This window comes from Aptenodytes patagonicus, chromosome 2 (assembly GCF_965638725.1).
Source record: "Aptenodytes patagonicus chromosome 2, bAptPat1.pri.cur, whole genome shotgun sequence".
NCBI lineage: Eukaryota > Metazoa > Chordata > Aves > Sphenisciformes > Spheniscidae > Aptenodytes > Aptenodytes patagonicus.
This window is the reverse complement of record NC_134950.1, coordinates 86517563-86543699: the sequence shown is the minus strand read 5'-3', so window position 1 is coordinate 86543699 and position 26137 is coordinate 86517563. Positions and strand designations below refer to the sequence as shown.

Sequence of the window (26137 nt, the reverse complement as noted above, 5' to 3'; positions counted from 1 at the left end):
TAGTTAGGCTTACTACCAGAGAAAGTGAGTGGAGTCTTTTGTTGTGTCTTGCACATGACTCTGTTATTTAATTGTTCCTTCTCGGTTAAAATCTATGGAGTTTCCATTGTGATCATTTCCTCAGAGGGAGCCACTCTTCAGTAGTTTTGATTTAATGGTAGAAAGAATCAGAAGAGTAAAATAATAACAATAGTTCATCTAATGTTATATCGAAAGAGAACTGACAGATTCTACTTTGTGAAAAACTTCTTTCATTTTGGGAGATACGGGATCAGAAGCAAAGTACTTTAGCAAGCCTTTTTATGGGAATAAGGCTTTATATGATGTGTCTTTCCTACACCTTTAGTGAACAGATGGGTAGTAATCAATTATGTGTACAATTTGGGCAATAAAGAAAATGTTATCATTTTTTCCCCTGCTAGCCATTTTTCTGTTTAATTCTTTGACAGAACAGAGGAAATGTAACTAAATATTCTGTTTTAATTAAAATGAAAATAAATTTATTAGTCAGGGAAACTGTGTTCTGTTTATGCTTGGGGAACAGAACAAACATATGTCTCTGCTTCATTGTTTGTCACCATCTAGCATGAGGTTATTTCTTGTTGCTTATTTGGCCTATGGAAGAGATCATACTAGTGATAGTCTTCATTTCTATTAATTCCAAAGAATTCTAGTGAGCAGTAATAAGTACATGGCAGAAAAAAAGGACATCCTGAGAAGCATTCTGGTAGGTGGTTTTTTTAAAAAAAGTCTAAATAAATGGCAGTCATGACATTTCCTAAATGCGAGCATGTAGTTGGCTTGTGGAACTGGAGTGTTTCTTCAAGTAAAAACAAGAAGAATAAGAATCAATTTGTTTCTTGACTGTTGTTTCCATTTCTTCAGTTGTCTCATTGCCTGGCTAGAGAAGTACAAGAGGGGGCAGGGGCGGGGCTTTTACCTTGGTGATATCAGAGATTCATCTCCACTGGAATTTTAAATCCTTCAGCAAAATCTTACAATTTCCCACTTGCGCTAAGCACACCGGAGGGGGACTTACTATCACCAGGCCTGGCACTGCAGAACAGGAAGGACACTGTACCTACACAGTAGCCCTTAGTGGAGGAGAATCCCCATCAGCTACAGTGCGTTAAGGCTGCCCCTGTGGACTACACTATGTGTTCTTCAACCTTGTTTTCTCATTTGACACTTCTAAATGAAAATGCTGTCAATCTAAGCCTTCAGAATTTGGAAGTGACCAAGAAGTTTATCCTTTGTTTCACTTCCCCTCAGTTTCTTTCTCTTTCATAAACCTACTCAGATTTATCCTTTTTCCCGCTCTAATCAGAAACTAGGTTAATCCAGTTAATAGAAGCACCGGGATTAGACATTAATTGACTCTACAACTCTGTACTAAACACAGTTGTCCCACAGGCTGTGGGTGATTCAGCAATTAAGAGCTCTGCTAAATAGTTCAGTAATTTTAAAAATTCAACTTTGGTCCTATGTTAGTGCTCAATATTATTACAAAATATAACTACTACAAATATAGTGCACATTTGTCCCCTTGTGGCAAAGAAGGCCAACAGCATCCTGGGCTGCATGAGGAAGAGCATCACCAAGCAGGTCAAGGGAGGTCATCCATTGCCTCAGCCCTGGTGAGACTCATCTGGAGGGCTGAGTCCAGTTCTCGGCTCTCCAGTACAAGACACATGTGCATGTACTGGAGGAAGTTCAGCGAAAGGCTATGTAGATCATTAATGGATCAGAATATCCATCATATCAGGTGAAGCAGAGAGCTGGCACTGTTTGGCCTGGAGAAGAGAAGGCGCTGGGGAGGTCTTGCCAATATGTATAAGTACCTGATGAAGGGGTGGGGGTAAAGAAGAGGAAGACAGACTCTTCTCAGTGGTGCCCACTGACAGGGCATGAAGCAATGAGCGCATGTTGTTATATTTAAACATGTTGTTGATCCTGTACATTTTTGCAAGGAGCAAAACAATATCTGAGCGCTTCCTCATATTGGCAAGAAGTGGTAAAAAAGAATAGCTGGTACGACACGCAGATATAGTACAGGGGAGGCATGGAGGACTTCTAAGTTCCAGTGAAGATTCTATATCAAAAATTACCCAGCTTTTCCTTAACATACCTTCAGCATGTTTCAGCATTATGGTTTCAATGGAAAGGATATTCTCACTTCAGTAGAAATCTCATCATCACCTTGTAACATTTTAGAGTTCTCTTTTTTGATCTGCTGTTAGCCTACTGAATGCTGAGTCTAAGAGAAGCAATTTCTTTATCTTAGTAAAGATAAAAAGTACCTAATATGCCCCAGAAATAATGTCCATTAGGATGATATTACAAAAATCTGTCTTTAGAATGTCCCAGGAGCTTTTGCCCGTTAGTATTTACCTACCTCTAAGCAAAAATTTATTAAAGCTCCTGTTAGAGCGGGGAAGAAGGCTGTATCTTGTTACCAGCTGTAAGAGCCATCAAATTCCAAATATAATGTTCATTATTTGAAATCAGACATCTTTGTAATCAGCTGATACATTATATAAAAAAGGAGTATCTAAATAACCACTTGCAACAATCCAGAGAGAACCTTGACCTGTGAGGATTTAATATTGGCCTGTGAATGAAAAAAAAGATTATTTTTGCCTATATTAGTTTCAGAAACACGAGGATAGTTTCCTTACCAGGTTTAAACTTACAAAAATGCCGCCTATTGCATGTAAACCTTATATAGTTACCAGGAAGCATCCCATTTTACAGTGGTCACTGCATTATATACAGTTACAGGGTTATATTGGTTTCCTAGGAAACATCCCAATTAAGCAAGTTTCTTGACTGAGTGGTGTCTATTATATATGCTAGTGTGAAATTCCACAGGATGGGCAGAAAGATCTACTGATGTCTGAGTCAATCACTTCATTGCCTTCAGCTGAGTCTTCTTTCTTGTCTTTCCCTTGGTGCTGCGATGCAGAGACTGAGAGATTGAAACACCACGCTATTCTTTTGTTGCCTTTTATATATTTTCTGTGCTTTCCTGCATTTGGAGAGGGACTGATTAGCTCAGAGTTTTATGGCAACAGGTAGCAAAATGCCAGGTATTATGTTGTTTTCTCCAAGTCCTGTCAGTATGTTTTATCTGTCATTTCATGCAATACTAAAGGCAAATGACTATATTATTACAAGTTTTCTGTGACTGGCAACTGGTATTGGCATCATATATCTAGGAACAGCTGTTGTTGTTTTATTAGAAAATACTCCAGTGATGCTTAGTGTAGAAGGAGCCAAGGCAGTATCAGCAGCATTGCCATTCCCTCTGCGATTAATGTTGTGTAGAATTTGCTAACCTGTATGAAAATTTTTTTTTTTCTAATTGACTATTTTAATTTTTTAGAGGAAATACATGGCTTAAAGAATATTCAGAGAGACCATACGCAAAATGAATTGTCTTAATCCTATTCCCTCTGAATATTTGTGCACATTATCAAATTAAAAAAAAAACAAACCAGTATACAGTAGGCATGATCTGGGAACCCTGCAGAGAGTCTTTATCAGGAACATGAAGATGGCTCAGTTGTGTGTTCATCCACTAGACAGAGTTAAAAATTTCTGACCCACCATTTTGTATCAGAAAATGTTGTTTGGATAAAAATGAAAATTTTGACTGCTATGACCAATTTTGGTATGATTTTCTATTAGAAATCTAAAGATAGAAATGCAACAATATTTTGAATGCATTTGATTTAAAAATTATTTTGGCATTGTTATGATTTATCACTTTTAGGTCCTCTTCTACATAGAAATAGCAGTGATACGGTGAGTCAATTATGTCCGATTGTGATGCATCATCAAACAATATACATTATTTTTATATCCTACTTGACATTTTACTTTTAAACTCTTTAGGACCAATTGTTAATTGCACTTACTGAAATATTTTTAGATGATAGTTTCTAAAGAACTGTCATTAGTAGGTCACATACAAACTTTTAAGAAAATTCCTTTCTGCATATATTAGTAGTTGTAAGTATTTATTAATAACTGTGTAAATAAAAAATGTTTATCAAATAAGAAGAAAAATAGCAATTGGAGGGAGTGTCATTGTTCTCAGGCATATTGCTGGGACTGGTTCTTATACACTGAAGCTGAGAACAAAAATAATGGTTTAATCTAGTAAAAAAAAAAGAAAACACAAGCAGTTACACAGCCAGTGTTAACTGCTTTTTGTTTTCAGAGGTGGTGTTATTCCTCTTCATGCATTGTGAAATTGGTGGCACGCAATGGTAGAATACTTTTTTTTTACCCTTTTACTCTAGGAAAAAGGGAAGCAGTTTGTAATTTGTTTATAAGACTGGAAAGTTGCTGCTGGGGGTGTGGGTAACTGGGATATTCCCTGGTGCTTTTGAACAAGAACGTGAAAAATCCCAGTACAATTGTTCTCAGTGTGTGAGCAGAGGTTCTTGGCAGCGACTGTGCTTGTTTTCTTCGACTGCAGCTATTAGAGTGCATGTGCCTAAGAACAATGAAGAGTTGGACCGAACTTGGCAACATCCTTATCCCAATACAGTCTTAGCCATTCCTAATGTATCTAGGGTACAGGAAATTTGTAATCTATAAATGACCTGCATTTTTCATTACTTTATGTATTAATGAACCACTTAGTCTTTTTTATAACTGGTTGAATGTTAGCTGAATGATCAGTTCTCTAGCAGTTACCCGCAAGATGATCAATACATGTTTAGCATATTAAGCACCAACAAAGAGAGACTGGTTTTGCGGGCATATCCTATAAATGATTAACTGGAGCTGTTATCTAACAAAGAGAATTTCAACAGCAACAAAATAATAACCTTTTTTTTTTTTTTAATCTGTAGAAACTTGGTTACTTTTTGGTACAGTTACAGATGCTCCTTCATAACTAGTCCACCTCCTTTTCAGTATTGCTCTTAAAAATATAGCAAGGCCACAAGTTAGAAGGTACAAAAAAGCCCCTTCTTTTTACCATCGCCTGTAATCATTGTCACTCTCAAATCTAGGAAGGGAACTTTCTGAATGTGATCTGCAAAGTTCTGTGTTTTGATATACTGCTAGAATTGTGTAAGTCTACTGGAATCCCGAGGTAAACCCTATGCACACAATGACTTCACGGGTTATACACAAATTTCCCTGGAATTCCTCTGGCAATACTACTGCAGTCCCAGACAATAATTTCATCTTGAGGTTCTTTTCATGAGGATTTTTTTCCCCATGACAATTTTAGATTCTTTTAACATTCAAACTGATGAAAGGATCCGCCTAACATCACTAACACCAAATCTCAGTATTTAGGCTTAAAAGAAATGTCAGAGTTCGTTGAGGCTAATTTTTTCAAACTGTCAGCTTCTTGAAATGGCATAATTTTAAATTGTTAAGCAAATCTTTGACCATTTTATACCAAATTAGCCTGCAATACTGGTTATAATCTCTTTACATTGATATTCTTTGCTCCTGCCTGAAAGAAGTCTCTGAAATATGTAGATATGAATGTATATGCATGTATTTATTTTTATATATATATATATAAAAGAAGAAAGAACTCTGTAGATTTTCTCCTTTTAAATGCTTTTCTGGAGCATCAAGACTTCCCTCTGCTTGTCGTACTTCTTATTGCAGAAACAAATGAATTGATGACTTATGCTCTGAGTATCTGGTGAATATTCATAATTCTGCCTTATTCACTGAAAATTGCTGAAAAAAGACTTTAAAATAAAATGTTTTGTTTTCAGCTGTATCCTTGGGTTGTTACACCTAAGCAGCATTTCATCAAATGGTTGGTAGGCTGAAAGGTAACCCTGTGTTTTGCCTCTTTCACCTTAAGCAGTGAGGAGGGCATCTTTGGAGGGTGGCTTGGCATGAATTCTTTTTCATGTGAAATTGTGTGGACCTTCAGAGAATGAAAGGGAAGGGGTGCCTTTTCATTCCTTTTTTCCCTCCTTTTTTTCCCTCCATGTTACTAATGTAACTACCTCCCCAACAAGGAGATTTGAAAGTTGCTTCTCCCATAGTGCAGTAAAATAGTGAAAGCATCTGGATAAAAGCAGCCCATCCCCCAGATCACAAGATCTGAATCTGGAGCTATGCAAAACCTAACAGAAGTTGTATGAGAGAGAACATTCTGAAGACTGTGTATTAAAGCATTGATTCATATGTGCTGCAGTTGCAAGCCAGAGGACATATAAATAGCAAATGGAAACAGCTTCTATTTCATTTCCTCCAAGAGCTTACATCTCCCAAATTCACACACCTAGCTGCTTCTTGCCTTCAGTTCCCTACCCTGCTTGCAAAATCATTTTTCATGTATTTCACTGAGCAGCTCAGAGTGATTTTGTTTGAAAAGTTCTCAAAATCCAGCACTGGATTTTATCCTGACTTTGATTTAAGTGATCTCAGTGAGCAGTGTTGTTCCTTCCATCTAATCTGGTGTAACAACTTCCCTTCCGGTTATGTTAAATCGTAGAATCACCCTTTTCAGCTCTCCTTTTCCAGTCTAGATCATTTATACATGGGGTGCCTATCATTTATACTTTGGATGCTGCTTCTGACCACTAATACCGGTGACTAGCAGCTTTCTCTTCTGCCGTCTCCTGCCTGGGCTCTGAGCCTGGAGCAGGCTGTGGTTTCATGGCTCACCCCAGGGCATGCGTCCTGCCGGCTAGAAGCAAGGTTGCTCTGCGCCAGTAGGGTATGTGCCAGGGCTTTCACTTATATGTTAATTACATTTTTAATACACTGCCTTAGCAGGTTGGATAAGCAAAGTCTGACACATTTGCTCCATTACTGAAACCCTGAATCAGGAGAATGCCATTAATCTTAATTCCAAATAAGGTGTATTTGGAGTAAAGGTGTTACACGAGGTCCAGATTTTGGAATGACTTTTGCATCAGCCGGCTTGCTTTGATCCAGACCAGCCTGAAAGGACATAAAGTATCCCCAAACTTACAGTTTATGGTGCAGTAATATGAATATAGAGGTGTTAAAGGGCAGGAAATCTTTAAAGGAGCGGGGCTGATCTGGAAGGGGACGGGTGGCCAGTATGAAAGCTCCAGTGCCCCCCCCAGCAGGATCGGAAGGAGGCATTAAAGGGCATCGTTCACTCTGAATCTCGCAGCCACCGTCGGACCATGTGGATGGCTGATGAACGAGCCGGCAGCTGAACGTTTAGCAGGCTGTGACGACTTCGCACAGAAACGGGAAAATCTATCGCCGGCTTGCCACACCAGCGCCGTACTGCCCGCTTTCGGCGGTGCGCCCCTTCCCTGCGCTCCCACCCCTCCCGACAGCCCAGCCCTCTCGTCCCCCGGCCCCCTTTCTCGGCACCGAATTTAGGGGCTTGCTGTCGCCGAGCCGGAGCCGTCCTTCTTCAGCAGCTCCAGCACGAAAGGGGGGGGTTTCTGTTTTCGCAGCCGCGCAGTTGCCGGACCAAGACGTGCCCGTGCCCGTACGCACCGGTTATGCGGGTACGTACGGATGGCTGGCTGGACGTACGGGATGGGTGAATCGCGCTTCCTTCCGAGTGCCGGGGGTTGGCCGGGGTCTGCCATTGCGCGCAGGAGGCTGCGTGCAGCCCCGAAGTGCCGGAGAAGGGGGAAACGAGGCGAGCAGGGGAGAAGGAGGGGGGCGGGCGGGGAGGCGAGGCGAGGCGGGCGGCGCAGCCAATCGCCCGGGCTGCCGGCGCTGCAGGAGCGGCGGCGCGGGGCTGAGGGCTCCGAGGGATGCAGAGCCGGGGCCGGGTGCCTCTCTGAGGACGGCGAGCAGCTGTTGCCGCCAGCACTGCGAAAAGTCCCCATTTGCTTCTTATAAATTAAAGTGCCTTGTCACCAGTTAGGGCAAGTCAGCCAAGGTAAGGCTTAAATAAAATGACACTTTAATATGTGGCAACATGGATATTTCTGGACAGTGGTGCTGCTAACACAGCCTTCTAAGCAGTGCAAAATATTTAGTGCAATAATGCTATCGCAGTGGGTCCACAACCTGTAATTTGTCTGTCTTAAAGTTACCGCTGATACGTAAGCCTTACCCTTGTGGTGGTGTAGAATCGCGTTTGCTTATCCGAGGCAGTTACAAAGGGACCCGCAAAATACAGGCATAGAAAGGTAGCGGCGCTCCGTGTGTGTGTTTGTGTGTTACCATGTTCGTAATACCTACAGTTCTACTGCTTAACTTATGGGAATAATGTGCAGATGCATTTTAATGGTGATGGCAGGCAGATTCTTTAGCTCAACTCACGTATGTGAGCCTTTCTATACAAAAATCACGCCATGTGAAACTGTATGTGAAGAACATTAAGCTTGATATTTGAATAGCAATTTCAGGGGGTCTTTTTGGTTGGTTGGTTTGTTTGTTTTTTCCTCCATGTCTGTAATACTACGTGATAACTGAGGATTGAAATCGCAGCAGAAAAAGACCTCTTGCAGATTTACCTTTATCTGTTTGTTAAAGCTTAAACAGTGACCCAACTTTACTTTGTGTAAAGGGCACTGTAAACAATGCACAGCCAGAAATGAATCCTCTCTTTATTTCCTCCTAGCCCACCCCCGTGGTATCCTTCTTAATGAACAAAACTACTGTGTGCCTTTAGTTCACACCACATTTTCACCAATTGCACTGCCAGTGGTCTGGAACTGAGTGTTTTTGTAAGCAAGGAGTTCCTCAGAATGACTTCACTAATGTGTATCTTTGAAAACAAGGTAGTCCTCAACCTCTCTCTGTGCGTGTACGTCTGTGTGTGCCTGTGAAAGAGAAAGTCTGGTTTGTGTACATGAGTGACAAGATACAAGGAGGACAGGGTACGGAAGCCAATGAAACGTAGCAATTGTATACCCCTGCGTGTATTTCTCTGAGTGGGTCTCTGTAAAGCAGTATGAACATTTCTTATATTTTAATGTAGTTCATAATTCAGATTAGGGTTTGGGATAAATCCAATTTCATGAGCATCAGTGCCCTATTAGTTTTTCATGATCAAAGAAATATGATGGAAAACACAGGTAAAATTATGACTTCAGTCAGCACAGGTGATAAAATCACTGCCTCTATTCAAGGTACAGATTTTATTTTTCATTCCAAGACACTAAGCATAGCTCCTACATTTCCAAAGCTTTACTTCTGTGCTGCAGTCAATCATATACAGTTGTGTGAAAACACTGAAGCCTTCCTTCTGCCGTAATTGTCCTTCTCCTGGATGATAGTAAATGTTTGTCTTCAGGGGAAATATTACATTAATTTAAAAATTTGGCATATGTTTGGCATTTTGCCTAACTGTAAAAGTAAGAAGACTGATTCAGAGAAATAACCCAAAGGCTTCCCTAACCTACTCCACTGCCTTTGACAGAGTATTTCATTTCAGACTTTTCTGAAGAAGGCATTGTTCATTATAGTTGCCTAATGCAAATTAAGGTGTGGGTTTTTGGTTTTTTTTTAATGTGGACCTATGGAAACAATGTAATAGTTTTCTTCTGTAGTTAGTTAAAATTACTAATCATCCTACTTAAGGACTCCAATAGATAACTTTGTTTCATTTCTACTTAGAAAAACAGACAAGCAAACAGAAAAAAACCAAACAAAAAACCCCAAAACAAACCGACCCATTTGCTGTTACCTGCTCCCTCTAAAAAATGACAGGAGAAATAATGTGTCAGACAGCACTTCCCTTAAAATAGGAGCAGAGCCAGTGCACGAGCGTGGCTTAGGGGGCACTGTGTTGCTGACTGAACCATTTACAGATGAGATTCAAAACTGAATTCCTTCCACTTGTAGGTGCTGAGGATCCTATAGGAGGCTTCACCAGGATGGGAGTGCTGACCCTGCTATTAGGACAAAACGGAGTTTTTATACTTCGACCAGTTTAATTCCCCTGGAAGTTTAATTTGAGGGCAGCATTCTTTACTACCTACATTATAATTGTTGTTGTCTAGTGTTTTTGTCCTGCAGTGCAGAGGCTCTAACTCAACCACTTTGTTGGTGCATGCTGTGCTAGCTCATGGTAATAGTTCTGGTGAGTGTATGCAATGTTATAAAACAACTGGGGATAAATGCCTTCAACATCCAAAATAAGCGTGTGCGAGTGCATGTGTGCATGCCAGAGAGGTACAGTTGTTACTGTACCGGTACTGACATGCCTGTGGTGTGTAACATTTATGTAATACCCTTCAGGGAACAATCTGTATTTAAAAGTGATTATATATATATTTTTTTTTTAAATCATTTTGTCTTTGAACTCAGTTTAACTTTAATCCCTGGTTTTAATAAGGACTGGATATTTATCAACAACTAGAAATAAACATATTTAAAATGTAAGTAATTGAGTTGTTAGTTCTCAACATGGTTGTATTGAAGACTTCAGCCTACATCTCAGGCTGATAAATGAAATTTGAAGGGTATGAAAAATCCTGTTCCACATCTGGAAGCTCCTGCTCCGGTTAAGAACGACATTTCTGTTAATACAAGTAGTGCTGAAAATTATCAGTGTTAGCACATTGAATCAAACCAACTAAATACCAGTGAGTAATCTGTTCCATGCAGATGAACATGAGCTCCTGCTCAGACAGTTAGTAGCTAGTTAGCTCTGGTAGACCTGTCCTGCAAAGGGGCCTAAGCTAAATCAGCCATCATGACACGTTGGGGCAGAGTTTGCTTGTAGACAATGCAAAATAAAGGTGGCAACTGACATGACAGGAAGGGGAGGAAATACATAGCAAAAAAAAAAAAAAAAATCATCTACATACAAAGATTCTATTCATAGAAGAGATTCTATTCATCTTCTGCTAGAGGAAGGAGATGCATATACGAAGGTCGTAAGCGGAAATAATGTGAAAACCCCAAAATTGCCTACAAAGGTTTATATAATCCAGCACGTAAATCTCACTAACATTAATTATAGTAGAAAACTTATTTACCTTGGTCAACAGTATTCTAGTTTAAAGAGAGTATAGTCCAGTGATAAATCAGGGTGAAGTGCTTTAATTTCACTACTTACTTGATGGGCAATCTTGGACAAGTCCCTGAAGCACGCTGTAACTTCATGTATGACATGAACATTGCACGATAATTGCAGAACGAATATTGTACAATATTGTTTTAAAGAAATATTGCAGAGCCTAATACTGCAGTGTTAGTATCTCCATTACTCTGTAAATTGGTTTTGATTATAAACACAATTTTGCACTCCATTTCCAGCAAATGCAGCTACATGGAATTTGAAAATTCAGTCCAAGAACTGAGGTAGAATTTTTAAGAAGCTCCTGAATTAGGAGCCAAAAAAATCATGTATCCCGTAAGGGAGAGGGAAGACTGGCAGAATGAGATGATTTTTTTTTCCTCCAAAAACAGGCTTTATCAGACGAACTACTGATACTGAGATGCTTTAAATAATGTACCATTACTTTTTTGGACTGGTCTTAATATGCATATGAAGAATCAACAGGAATTTAAGTGAAACCAGTTGGGGATTTGAAGGGAGTGAGGTAACGCTACAATTGCTACAGTTACTACACTCCCTTCAAATCCCCCAAGTCTCATGCATAAGCCTAATCTCCTGCTTGTTTTTTTTGGGGGGGAGGGAGTTGTTGTTTTAGGTTTGGGTTTTTTTTAAATAATGTCTTTGTTCATTGAGCACAACCAGAAGAACATAGTCATGTAGCTCTATAAGTAACCGATAAGCAACTTGGTGGCGTTTGCACATCTGCAGTTCTTGCATACTGAAAATACATTTAACAGATGCCTGAGGCCTGTAAGAATCGTGATTTTGCGTGATGGCAATTGCCATTTATATTTTTGTGGAATTACTTCAAACCTGAGCAGAGTTAAGGCTCGGTTTGTTATCACAGAAAAAGCAGAGCATTATTTTACAATTACAAACTTGTCTCCCCGCTCTTTATGAAACTGTTTGCTTCTATTAAGCAAATATTCTTGCAAGGGGGAATATATTTAGGTCACGGACATATTTTTCCATTCTCACTCCACCTTACCTAGGTTTCAATATAATTTATCCAGTGCTTACATGGACAATTTTTAAAGGGTGTTTGTGAAGTGTTGTATAAAAATACCCATGCTAGCTCAGGTACTGGCTGCATTTCTACCATAAGACTGTAGCGACCTGTGAGATTTTTTGGTCTGTGTAGTACTGCACAGTCTGTAACATTGAACCCTGAAAGTACTTTACAAGAGGGATCAGTCACATTGTCTTGACTTAGCAGACGGGAGGAGTGAGGCAGTAGGATGGGCACGCTTTTCTTTAGGACGGTCTGCTGGAGGTGGAACTGGGGACTGCCGTGTCATCGTCTGGTTCCCCCATCAGCTGGGGGCAGTGGACGAGGCATTGCAAATCAGCCAGCTTCAGATTCTTCATGCGCTGTGCTGGGGTCTTGCACTTGAATTGTTTTGAACTGTTCTGTGGAGAAACCTGCCTCTCCCTGCTGGTGACATAGGTAGCTTGAACTGAAGTACATGCCTAAATGTAGGTGGTCTAATTACTGCCCATCGTGTCTTCTCCCTGTGCAGTATTCCTGTTGAAAACAACTCTCTATTTGGTTGACTCTCTTTTTTGGTAGTTCCAGGGGTATCATAGAATCATAGAATAGTTTGGGTTGGAAGGGACCTTAAAGATCATCTAGTTCCAACACCCTACCATGGGCAGGGACACCTTCCACTAGACCAGGTTGCTCAAAGCCCCATCCAACCCAGCCTTGAACACTTCCAGGGATGGGGCATCCAGAACTTCTCTGGACAACCTGTTCCAGTGTCTCCATCATGCATTGTATTGTTTCATAGTTAATTGCCATGAAGACATTATAGCCACAGTTATGGATGCATATATAGTTACACATGCACACACATATTCTTTGGGAAGGTACAAAGAAATGGAAATCAGCTTTTTAAAAAAAGAATGATTCTTGGTACTGTTAAAAGCATGTAAAAGTTACTGATCACATTGTGTGGCAGTACAATGATCTATTTGTTGACCCAAATCTGCTTATTTTCACAGATGGGAATGCGCATTTCCATGATTATATTAAATAATTTATTTTGAATAATATTCTATGATTAGACCACTTAACTGAATGAGTAATATATTGTTATACAAAAGTTATTTATTCAGATTTGAATTCTGTTTAACTCATATTTTACTCTTACTGGGTGGTGGGAGAGCTGTGAATGAAAATCTTTTGGTCCAAGAGACTATGAAGTGCCTTTCATTATCAATAATTATGCCTTGCGCAGAGGAAATATTTTTGTTTTGTCTTTTCCTTGTAAACATAATTTCTGTATAGGGCAGTTGTTAGAACGAGGCTTAAACTGACACTTGGAATTGGGGCACAGGGTGAAATTTCTCAGGCTTGGATTTCTGCCTAGGGTTCGGTCGAAATTTCTGTCATGTTCTGCTGTTGATGGTACTCAAATTACTAGAATAAATGAATAAATAAATAAATAAAGCAACATAGAGACCATCTCTGTAGCAGTGGGGCAAGCATTTGAGATATTCAGAACCAGGGTTGAGATCCTGTCCTAGTGAATCCTGTACTATTTGTAAAGTACAAGTGCTCCTTCAGTAGAGAACCTTCCTATAATGAGTAAAAATTTTAATAGTTTAGCAATGGTGGCAGGACAGGAAAAGTGTTGCTATTCATTTTGAGGGTGTTGGAGTGCGTATGCATGTGTTTGTGCATATTTGAAGGAAAAAGTAGTTGCTAAAAGGGAGGTAGCTCCTTTAGTTTGTTCAATAGTGAGAAAGACTTCATTTGACTGTAGGAAGGTATTTTTAACACTGATACATTGTATTAGCACCTGGGAACTGCTGACTCTTCTAAGTGTAAAATCCTGGCTTTCAGGAGAGGTGAAATAAAACCAGGGCATATGAGCAGCACTGTAGCATGGCAGCTATTAACTGCCCATGGGAACTGCCAATATTTAAAAATAAAAAGGAAACTAATTTATGTCTGGATTACAGTCCTCAATCACTATTTCTTTTATGTTTTACATTTTGTTCTTTCTAATAAATAATAAGCCTTCTTACTGGAGTTATAAAAAAAAGCTACACATCATTTATTACACGCAATTTCCACACACTTTGCTGATGAGAAAAATTTGTTATATATTTGTCATTCATTAAAGCACGAATTCTTGCATTCATATTAGGGAATTTGAACTCAGAGTTATTATCTTGCCTATTCAGCCTAGAGAGATCTTAAATATTTTTGTATTTGCATGGCAGAAGGCGTAAAATAATCAGTTCATTTAGCATTGTATGTTAAGTTGGGTTTTTTTTTCTGTTTTTTTTAAATTGTGAACCGCCTAAGACATCTTTTAGAAAACTGCTGAAGGAATGTAATGTTCATTCTTATACTCATTCATTTTCAATGAATGCACAACTAATGCTTTGAAAGCCAGTGTAGCTTTGTATTAGAAACTCTTCTAAGTGGTTTTGGAAAATGGTAAGACAATCTGCAAGCAAACATATGTTTTCAAGTGGTGCTCAACATTTCTAACTGGTTAAGCTTCTTTCAATGTCAGGTAACGACTGCAAAGTATTCACGGTACAATTGATTCATACAAGGTCTAGTGTTTCCTAAATAAACTGGATTTATTTGTTATTCTGTATATTCTCAGGACAGCTATCCTAGGCATAAGGTTCACAGTGCATTAACACGGTGGGTGCCCCAGGGTTGCCCCAGGGAGCAGCGTGGTGGGAAGGTGGTTACTATTCCTAGAGCAGATGATGTGACCTGCTGCCAGAAGTGCTTTCAAGCAGCAGCAACCTATTCCCCGGTGTTTACCAGGTGCATTATAGGCATGCAGGCTGTGTGTGGGTTATAGATAGGGAGCAGGTCCCCAGTGCCGGCAGAGTACTGTGGATCAGTCCCCGGCTTGCTGCTGGGACATAAACGCGTTGGCCTGGCAGTGTGTGTGGCTTGTGTGCTATAAATTGGATGCTCTAGGTTTAGAGGGTTTAGAGGAAGTGATCCTGTTGCATGAATATTGTCCTGGAGGAGGCCTTTCTGTTTCTCAGATCCAGCTCAAACAACTGCATCATGCTAATTACAACCATGTTTTACACTGTAAGTGAAACACATAATGCCGAAGACCACTTGACCTCTTAAGGAGGAGTCAGTAGATGGATGTGTGTTACCGGAGAAGTGAGCCCCTGAGAGCATAGAGTAACTTATGGAGAATTTATGCAAGATGACTCAGCCAACAAGTTGCTGATTTTTTGTAGGGCTTGTTTTCTTCTTGGGTTATTTTTCTGCCAGATTAGAGAGCTATGTCATTTTATATGAAGGTTTGGCAAGTTCCAGATTTAATGCAGTGAAAATGGGGGGAGCAACAGGCTGGATGTGGGGAAAGAAGAATAGGGCAACTTTATTTCAATAATCTTTCTTTAGCCATGAGGCAGGTGAATGGAAAAGATGACCAGAGGGATGTTCCTTTGTACACACCTTTGAAAAGTAGCCTCTTAGACAGAAACCTATTCAGGAGGTTTGTAAGTACCTCTCAAGCAAAGCCAGCAGGAAGAGCTTTGTTGACTATATAGCCTTGCGTTGTGATTTGAAGGCTAATGAACTTGAGCTGTTTCAGGCTATATAAGGTCAGCTGAGGACTGATTTCCTAAAGCTATTAATGCCCACTGTGCTACTGAAATCAGTTTGGCTTGTGTTGCTACATTATGGTAGCGTGTTTGGCCAAATATACTATGTCATGTCAACATACCTATGTTTCCTAGTTCTGAACCAAGACGGGAGGAGCTCCTGTTTATGCTTTTTTTTTTTTAAGAAAAAAAGGTATAACATTCTTGGAATGCAATGAGTTTACTCCACAGGACCATTGTGTGATAATTATTGCTCATTACATTATAATGAGCGCTTCCTCTATTCATTGTGGAGCTTATTATTTTTTAATGAGTGTTGTGACTCCCCTGCAGAGCAAAACTCAAGAATGTCCCCGTGCACGTGGCTCATTTAAATGGATGTGTTACGCGTTTTGGGACTTGTGTGCACGTACTTATTTGCAACATATAGCTGTAATTTTGCTTTTAAAAACAGACTATTACTTTTCTTAACTTTGCAGAAATCCAAAAACATGGATGCTTCTATACTTAGCATTCATATTTCATACCAGGTGAAAGATGAGTGGTTTTATTAAAACACTCCTGTATTAAAGGATAGCTTGTAAATATTTTGTTCAGGACTGCAATGTATTCATTAGAATTAAAGCTCATGAATTATTGTGATTTGGTATGTGGCCCCCTGCACATCTACAGCTTTTAGATTCAGGATTATGTTTTTTGAAAAATATTAATAAACATTTAAGTAAGTTTATGGCATCTGTAAATTAAATAGAGGAACTTTAAAATAGAATTGGCTTTTGCCTTCTGAGGATCGTCGATATTCTGGCATCACTGTATTCAGGAAAAGGAGAACTAGAAACTGAATGCCATACAAACTGATTTGTAGACAAGGTCTTAAGCCTGTCAGTCTGCCTAGTCAATCTTTGTAGATTGCTGGTGATCTTGCTGTGACACCAAAGCTTTTGATAATGACATTCCTGTAATGTCCACATACAGTGTTAGCCCTAAAGGGAAACACTTTGCTCTTCTCTATCATCTCCTGATGTTGCCACACAAGCAGCTTCAAAACAAGGTAGACTGTTTGAAAAATACTGTTTTATCAACCTTCAGACTTAAAAATATGAACTGATTTTCTGATGTGACAGAGTTGTTTATCCTTTGTGAAACCTGAAGGCCACCTTTTCTTATTTTAAAAACTGTAGTATTAGTAAATTCAAATTGATAGATAGTTCTTTAATCAAACCATTCTTTTACTTTCTGTAACCCTTCCTCTACTGTGTCACTTTTATTTGAACATCTTTTACCATCCACAGGGACTTGCAAACAGGAATTTACTGAATTTATGAGTACACAGCAATTATTTATTGGCTGATACAAACAGTAGATAGATAAGGCTAACCTGCTTCTAGGCAGAACATTATCATACCTACTAACTCAGAGGTGGGTTCCTGCTGAGTCCCTGCACACCAGACAGTTACCACTCAGGTGGGGAAATGTGAACCTCCATTGCTGCCAAGGATGAGGCAATTGTTCTTGCTGAGTTTTTGTCTTCCCAACTCCCCACTTGTTTTTCTCGTGTCTTTATACTTTTTCATTACTTTTTATACTTTTTCATGAGTTTTTCATTACTGCCCACTGTATATTTTCACTTCTGTCTTTATTTTAGCTGTAGCTACATTAGAGGTCCAAGTTCTTTGCTCCATTTTGGTGGAGTCTTTAATATACCTGACATTAGAGAACATTATATTTGGAACAAAGATGGACTTTGGTTAGTTGCAGAATCAAAGAACTTTAAATGAATAGTTTAAATCCCATTTGGCCCCAATCCTGCTATAACTGTGAACATATTTTGTCTGCAGGAAATGTTAGCTTATGGACTGCACATAATGACTGGCCTTTTAAGCTCCTGTCTCCCATATATCTCATGCCAATGAAAGGAAGTATGGTATACCTGATGTGCAATTCTGCTGACTAATTTTAGCAATTGATTAAAAAAAGTGGAAAGTATAAAAGAGATGAAATAAAGAATTCAATACAGAAGTAAAAGTATGTCATTTAAGAAAGAGATTGAAACATTTTTTTGGATATGATACAAGAAAAGAAGGGCATGACTAAACCTGTGTTTTTTGCTCATCTTGAAGTATTGTTCCAGATTATTGTAGTAAAGGTGTCAATTAGAGTCAGCTCTTTTATGCCTCCTTATCTTTTTCTTTTCACAAGAAGATGTAGTTTTACAGTTTGCCACATAATGAAGTTGATTTTTTTTTTTTTCTCAAGAAGCTATTGATGCGGTCGGTATCTTACTCCTAAAGAGGATTACAGGCTTAGCCCCAATAATCAGTGTTTATAAATTATTTTTAGCATATTATGAGCAATATACTAGATATTGAAAATTATACCTATCTTCTGCTTAATTTTGGCTCACCAGGGAAAAATATATTTGCATACTGAGTTGGATCCCAACCTTGAGATGTGTTAAGATCCTCAGCCAAGGGCCTCAGCTTTTTATTGGCACTCCTGCCCAACAGCACAGAAGGAACTTTTTCAATAGAGATGGTTTCTGTTGGTTTTAACTTTTCCATCATACCGACCAAGGGGCTTCTCCACAGCTACCATCATTATTGTAGCCTCAATAAAATGCACAGAAAACTTGTATTCAGGAAGCAGGTCTTTGCAGCAGGGTAGACACCAGGACTTCCTCAAGAAGCCTTCTTCAGATGTATAAATCTCATTTTTGGATGTTGGATACCACCCTTGTCCCATCTCCAACAGCTGTGACAATAGTGCTGGAATCATCTTTACAGATTTAGGAAATTGTTCCTCCATCCAATTGCTTGCCTCTGCCTTTTTTATGATAAGGAAGTTTCTTCTTGCTATGAGGGCTAAATGAATTCTGCATTTCAAGTCTTTGCATAAATTGAAGGAAAAAGCCCTACTAACCAGGCTAATTTTTCAACAGTTGAAAGATGCTAAGTGGAAAACATTAATCTTTTTTATAGTATGGTCCAGTTGAAAGTTATTGGGGTTTTGTTTTGTTTTTTTTTTTTCCTTTTCAGCTTACCTTAAAATGACTGGTCTGTTTATACCTGTTATGTGTTCTCATGCAGATATTTCCTTTGTCTTTCTCTCTCTGTTCCATCTCTCTGATGGAACAGAGACATCCTTTCATTTTTATTAGCTTACTCTGCAAGGTGTAAATAACTATAACAAATACACCATTCCTGTCTGAGACATCTCAAAAATATTGTTATTGAGTAGATTCCCAAAGGCCCTGTGAGACTGGCATCTTAACATTTATTCAGTCTGATCCTCTACAGTTTGCACTTTTTCAGTTCGAAAGACCACATAATTCTCTACTGCCTAAAGGCATGAGAGATTCGTTTTTCTCACAAGCAAAATGAATAGGTATTTTCAGCTACCTCCATTTTGTTTAAAGTTTGTCTTTGAAAGCTTAGCATGATGAATTTGAGATTTCCTTACAGGCACATACCTATTTCTTTCCATTACTTATATTTTAAGGTTATACTTCTCACTCCTCATTGCTCAAGTGCAGTAGAGGATTATTGAACTCTTCCTTGTCAGGTAGCTCTGACAGACTGCAGTACTACTTTTCCTTTGAAGACCTTTTTATACCTAAAGTGGCTTGTGTTGCCACTGTTGTTATATTTGGTGTTGCCTAATTGGAATCTCAGAACTGAAAAAATAAATAACTGAATGAAGAGGTGAGCTGCGTGCCTAAGGTTGTACATAATCTTATTTTGCTTTCAATCGTTCTTCTATTCTTATGCCTTATGGCCAGGTAACCCTCTAATACTACTGCTTTATTTATCCCTTTCACCCATTCCTGGATTTGAGCCTTTCAATTATCTGTCTCCGACACCTTGAACAGAAGCTCCTGAATTTGCATTTGTCTTTTTGCTCCCTCTGAATCCTGCTCAAAACTTTTAACTAGCCTCTTTTTTAATGGGTTGCCTTTCTTGAACAGTTATTTTTCATCCTGTCTCATCTACTTGTCTCACCTCTTTTAGGCTTAAGTTTCTTAGGACAGGACTATCTGTCTTAAAACTCTGTATAAATACTGTTCACACAAACAGCTCAGCAGAAGTCCTGCACCTGGTTTGGCAATACCCAGTGCAATGCTACGGCCCAGCTGCCAGTGGTCCCGCGGAAAAGGACATGGGGATCTGGTGAGCAGTGAATTACAGGCGAGGCAGCTGGGTGCCCTTGCAGCAAGGAAGGCTTCCTGATGGCTGGGCACAGCCGGCGGGTTAGGGTAGGGGATTCTCCTGTTCCATTGCAGCAGGACAGCTGTGCCCAGTTTGCAGTGGTCCAAAACAAGAGGGAGGTCAAGAAAATGCAAAGTGTTGAGTGGGAGGCCACTGAGATGCTGGAGGATCTGTTTTGCCAGGAGACGAGAGAGAAGGCACCACAAGGAGCTGGTTGCAGGAGCAGTAGAGGAGCCAGAGCCAGGCTCTCCTGTGAGGTGCACAGCAACAGGGCAGGGGACAGTGGCCACAAGTGGCAGTGAAGGAAACTCCCACTGGATGTAAGGAGGCAGCTTTTCACAGGGAGCGAGGTTAAGCACTGGGACAGGTTGCTTAGAGAGGGACCTCCATCCATAGAGATTTTTAAAACTCGTCTGGACGAGGCCCTAAAGTAACCCAACCTAACTCGGAAGTTAGCCCTGCCTTGAGGAGGAGTCTGGACTAGATAATCTCCAAAAGTCCCTTTCAACCTAAATTTTTGCTTTTATTCTCTGGTCTGCAGTCCTATTTGCAGTAAATGTTTACTTTATCATTTGCTATTTTTTAAAAATAACAATGTGCTGAATTCTGTGGAGTTATGTGGCGATTTCACAGGGATCAAATCCAGTTCTAAGTCTTTAGCAATGTACTTCTTTAATAGTCTTGACATGGGAACGTATTGAATCTATTAAGTATTCTTTTTCTTATTTGAAGGCTGTGTATGTATGGTAAAGCCATTTTTGCAGGAATATTTCTGTAACAAGGACAGTAAATTACAATATGAAGTTCTGTTCATATTAAAAAAAAGAAAGCACAGATTTTATTCTGAAATAGAAATAATGAGGTATAAAGAGAATTAAAATAGTAACAATCTTGAAAGAAATGTAAGTAAATTGGACAATAAGGTTGCAATGTGATTGGTGTGTAAAATGCTGAAAGTAGTTTTAGGCCATTCAATCATTTGTCACATCACAAAACAAAAAGTACCCAGTGTGACAATATAACACAGATTGTGCTCATTTCTAGTCACCTTGGATGTGAATGTCCACTCCAGACTTCAGTAACTGGAGAAACCAGATTAGAGAATTAGATAGACTCACTTCTGGAGGATACTTTTTTACGTGCACTGATTATGAAGCCAAGTCCCCTTCTTCCAGAAACGTATATTTTTTGCAGAGAGTTAAGAGTTTTTGTGGAGAGATAAGAGCACTAGCGAACAGAAAAATTCAAGACTTGGAGCCACAAGAAGGGATAAGTAGGGCTTGCTTGTCATAATGGCAAGAGCAGAATTGATTTGTAGCGTTTGACGTCTTTAAGGCCAAAGGAGAAGATGAACCTGTGAAGGTGGAACAAAATGTTTATGACATCTTGGACTAAGATACACAAAATAGAGTCTGATTACCAGGAGGACCAAAGATTTGTTCGGCACTGGAGTAATATCTGAAGGAAAGAAGTTGCAGCCCCGGGAAGCAAAATGGCTCAGACGGACAACAGAGCGTTCTAGAAAATAACAATGAGAAAAAGTTTCTCTGTGTGCTGAAAACATTACCTTAATTTCTAAGATAACCCTTTTATTTAGTAGGGCAGAATTTAAAGTCCTTCTTCTGATTTCTCTCAGTTTAGAATTATTTTTTTCCCCTTGAGCGGCATGCCACTGCAATTAAGAACATTAATTTACAGTGTGGTCTGGCAGAAAATACTAATCTCAGTGGGTTGGGGCCTAGCTGGCATTAATCAAAAGGAAGCACCAAACGCCCTGAAGGACTGAGTCTACTGCTTCACTTCTGTGTATGTTTAATATTTTCCTAATTTCCAGTGCAGCTGCATTTGATAATCCTAAGTAAATGCTACATATGTAGTGCATTGTGCAACCTTTAGAAAAATCTCAGACAACCTTCATATTATCTCCCCCCAGTATATGCTAAATAGCGTGGAAAAAATAGGTCTCTTGCAGATGGACCCAGAAAACAATGTGGACATTGCATTAACCAAGATACCATCTTTTTCATTATTTGTGATCTTTTTCAGGAAGAATAATACCATGTTATATGTTTGTCTGCTTTAAGTTCTGTGGGAGTGTGTTTTTAAAACAGAAGTCTTTTTAAATTATTTTGCTAAGTTGATTTCATCCTTTAATTTTAATGTTTTCAATTTTCTGTATCTGGAATGTGGGACCTATTATTAGGCAAGGAACAGCTCAGTATCAGCTTAGTGAGATTGCTTTCTGTTATGATTTGCATTGACTACTGTATTTCATCTTCTCTCAAACACTATTGAATGTATCAGCTGGCATCTGATGGAATCGTAATTGAGTTCAACTGCAAGCTCTGTCCAGCTACTTCAAAATAATCAGATGTTTCCATTTCTTAGAAACGGCAAGAATACTGTATCATTTTTGCTGTTGCACTGTCTCCTAGAAACTCCTGATTTTTTTTCTACTTTTTTGAATGAGAAAGGGTAATTTAGATTTTTTTTTTCATTCCAGCATAGAAATCAAATTAGAGTGTGTTCTGTCCAGACAGAAATTATGAAAGTAACTACTTCACTCTTACCTTTTCTTTCTTTTCCATGGAAGCAGCGTGTCATCTGTTTGAATTTATTACAGATTGCTGACTGGTGTTTATTAGTGACTACCTGTCTTTTTTATACTTTGAAGGGTTAAAGATGCAGAGTTAGCATTGCAGTAACATTGCTTTGCAAGTGCATTTGATATTCCCTTCTGAAATTTATGATCTCCTGTACAGAACCAGGCCTACAAACACCTCTTAATCCAGTTACTGAAAAGGGACTAAATTAAATTCATTAAATTAAATGAATATTTCCCATGCTATTTCAGTAAGATCCTCTTTTTCATTTCTAGGTGTTGTGGAATGAGCAGAGAATGAATTTTATTTGAAGTAAGTGGAGAGGAGAAGCACAGTCTTCTGGATAGAGCACTGGTCTGGAGCCTAAAAAGAAGGTGAATTCACTGTTTCCTTACTCGTTGCAACAGAGCAATTTTTAGCTTGTGTAGCAGGCAACATTTGCTTTAATTTATTGATCGGTCTTGGTTAGATGCGTATCCAAAGGGGCTAAACCACTGTCTGATTTTTACCACTGGGTCTGTGGGACTTGGCAACAAATGGGCTCTTAGAGACAGGCTTTACATGTACCCAACTCATAAGCGCTGGAGCTGGCTGTTGTGGCTGTAAAATGACCAAGGAAGGGGAAGAATCAGAAATCCCCAAGGTAAAAGTATCTGGACTGTCTCCTTAAGGAACCCTATTCACAATGCTTTCTCTCAGTTGCAGCGTAAATTTTCAATGCTGCTGGGTTCAGTAAGCGCTTCACGTCAGCTACTTCCTTGTATGAATATGGCCAGTCCTGGAATAAGTCTTATCTTGAAAGGATATAGTTCTATTAAATGCCCCCACCTGCCCTGTGAGAATCCTCCTGGTTTCATATTTTTATTGTTTTTGGCTATTCCATAAATGTAAGATAGTATAGAAAACTGAGGAGTATTGTTCTTTTGTTTTAGTTCCATAACACAGAGTTTTTTCTTAAAGCCGTAGCCAATCTCTATTAGAGTTTACTGTTGCGTCTGCCGTATTCTGCCACTTCTTCCTCTCATCTATCCTCCAGAACTTTCAGGCTGTGGTATGAAATGCTATCTTGGCTGCCACTGAGCTTGCTGGAAAAACTACAGCTCCAAGCCTACTTAGCTACTCTTCACCACATCCTCCCAGAAGTTATTATATCCTCCTGTCTGACCATAGAATTGCATCCTTAACAGTAGAATTGCCTCTCCTTAACTTGTCTCTGTCAAATAACCTGCATTTAAAAACAAAGTTTAATCTGATACTAAACGTTTTGGCTGGCACCAGGACTGCCTATGCATGCAGTTAAGCTGGCAGATCTGAGGAGGCAGCAACATATGGAGAAGAGAGATGTTAATGAGCAACTGGGGCAGGTCGTGGATGTAACTTTTTCACTTAACTCACTGTCAGCCAAAAAGATATCTAGTAACAACTGTGTAGTTTTAGAAGTGTAAAAAGATGGGTGGAAAACTAGCAAAATATGTCATAGATTGGACGATAAAAATAATTTTTTCTAGACTTCCTTTTTTGCTTCTTGTCTTGCTGTGGTTGGCCCCAAATGCAAGTTTTCCTCCTCATAACAATATATTTTTATCTTGTGAGCAAGTGGGCAGTTGTGTCTCAGTATGAGATTAGTTTTTATTTTAAATGCTCAATTTCAACTTAGGGAATTGGGGAATGAACCCTGCTTAATGAGCAGGGCTCACTAAAATTAACTCTGAAGATAATGAGCCAGAAATTTTGCTGATTAATGCCTGATGCAGCATCAGTGAAGTCAAAACTGTTGCATAGAGTGTAACTCAGAAATAGCTTGTGAACATATGCAGAAATCTTTCTTTGGCAATTTTTTGAATTCTTTCAAGTGTTTCCTAGTACCTGAAGGTCTGCATCATTGCTGTCCAAGGTCACGGTTGGGCCTGCAGGTAGTGCAGTTGATGTAATGTCCATTGAGTCTAAAGATTTATTTTTTCTCTCCTCAAAAAACTTTTAGCCAAATGTTACCCTGGAAGTTTTGAGGCATTGTCCAATACTGTTGTAGTGGCAATATGGTTAAATGTTCTTTGGCATACCTCTCAGAAATGCAGACTTACTCAGGAAGATAAAGAGTATAAACCTAGGTAGATGTATGTTTGTATGTGTCTGTGTGGTTATCTGTGCTCATATCTGTGTTCCTGGAATGCATCGATGATAACTTCCTTCTCCAAGTGGTAGAGGAGCCAATAAGGAGAGGTGCTACGCTGGACCTTGTTCTCACCAACAAGGAGGGGCTGGTGGGGAATGTGAAGCTCAAGGGCAGCCTGGGCTGCAGCGACCATGAAATGGTGGAGTTCAAGATCCTTAGGGCACCGAGGAGGGTGCACAGCAAGCTCACTCCCCTGGTCTTCAGGAGAGCAGACTTTGGCCTCTTCAGGGATCTGCTTGGTAGAGTGCCATGGCACAAAGCCCTGGAGGGAAGAGGGGCCCAAGAAAGCTGGGTAATAGTCAAGGATCACCTCCTCCAAGCTCAGGAGCGATGCATCCCAACAAAGATGAAGTCAGGCAAAAACACCAGGAGGCCTGCATGGATGAATAAGGAGCTCCTGGCCAAACTCAAACATAAAAAAAGGAAGCCTACAGAGGGTGGAAGCAAGGACAGGTAGCCTGGGAGGAATACAGAGAAGTTGTCTGAGCAGCCAGGGATCAGGTTAGGAAAGCTAAAGCCCTGGTAGAATTAAATCTGGCCAGGGACTTCAAGGGCAACAAGAAAAGCTTCTATACGTACGTCAGGGACAACAGGAAGACAAGGGAAGATGTGGGCCCTCTCTGGAATGAAACAGGCGACCTGGTTACCTGGGACACAGAGAAGGCTGAGGTACTCAATGACTTTTTTGCCTCGGTCTTCACTGGCAAGTGTTTGGAGCCTCATCGCCCAAGCCGCAGAAGGCAAAGGTGGAGACTGGGAGAATGAAGAGCTGCCCACTGCGGGAGAACATCAGGTTTGAGACATCTAAGGCACCTGAAGGCGCACAAGTCCACGGTACCCGATGAGGTCCATCTGTAGGTCCTGAGGGAACTGGCTGATGAAGTTGCTAAGCCATTGTCCATCGTATTTGCGAAGTCGTGGCAGTCCGGTGAAGTTCCCACTGACTGGAAAAGGGGAAACATAACCCCCATTTTTCAAGAGGGAAAAAAGGAGGACCTGGGGAACTACAGGCCAGTCAGTCTCACGTCTGTGCCTGGGAAGATCAAGGAGCAGATCCTCCTGGAAGCTATGCGAAGGCACATGGAGGACAGGGAGGTGATTTGAGACAGCCAGCATGGCTTCACCAACGGCAAGTCCTGCCTGACTAACCTAGTGGCCTTCTATGATGGAGGGACCTCATCAGTGGACATGGGAAGGGCTGCAGATGTTGTCCATCTGGACGTCTGTAAGGCCTTTGACATGGTTCCCCACAACATCCTTCTCTCTAAACTGGGGAGGTATGGATTTGATGGGTGGACTGTGCGGTGGGTGAGGAATTGGTTAGATGGTCGCATCCAGAGGGTAGTGGTCAGCGGTTGAATGTCCAGATGGAGACTGGTGACAAGTGGTGTCCCTCAGGGGTCCATATTGGGACCAGTACTGTTTAATATCTTCCTCAATGACATAGACAGTGGGATCGAGTGCACCCTCAGCAAGTTTGCAGATGACACCAAGCTGAGTGGTGCAGTTGACGTGCCAGAGGGACGGGATGCCATCCAGAGGGACCTGG

General features: G+C 40.0%; 1 protein-coding gene across 2 annotated transcripts in view; it reads left to right on the top strand.

Moving 5' to 3' along the window:
* The first annotated feature begins 7419 nt into the window (after positions 1-7419).
* Positions 7420-26137, top strand: part of CDH18 (cadherin 18) — a 298102-nt gene continuing 279384 nt past the window's right edge. The window contains exons 1-2 of one of the 2 annotated variants that reach the window (XM_076330375.1): positions 7420-7487; positions 22691-22789. The gene's annotated coding sequence lies outside the window, so the exon portion shown is untranslated. Of the gene's footprint in view, positions 7488-7763; positions 7871-22690; positions 22790-26137 lie in introns of those variants that run through there. The other variant, XM_076330374.1, reaches the window with a different exon arrangement.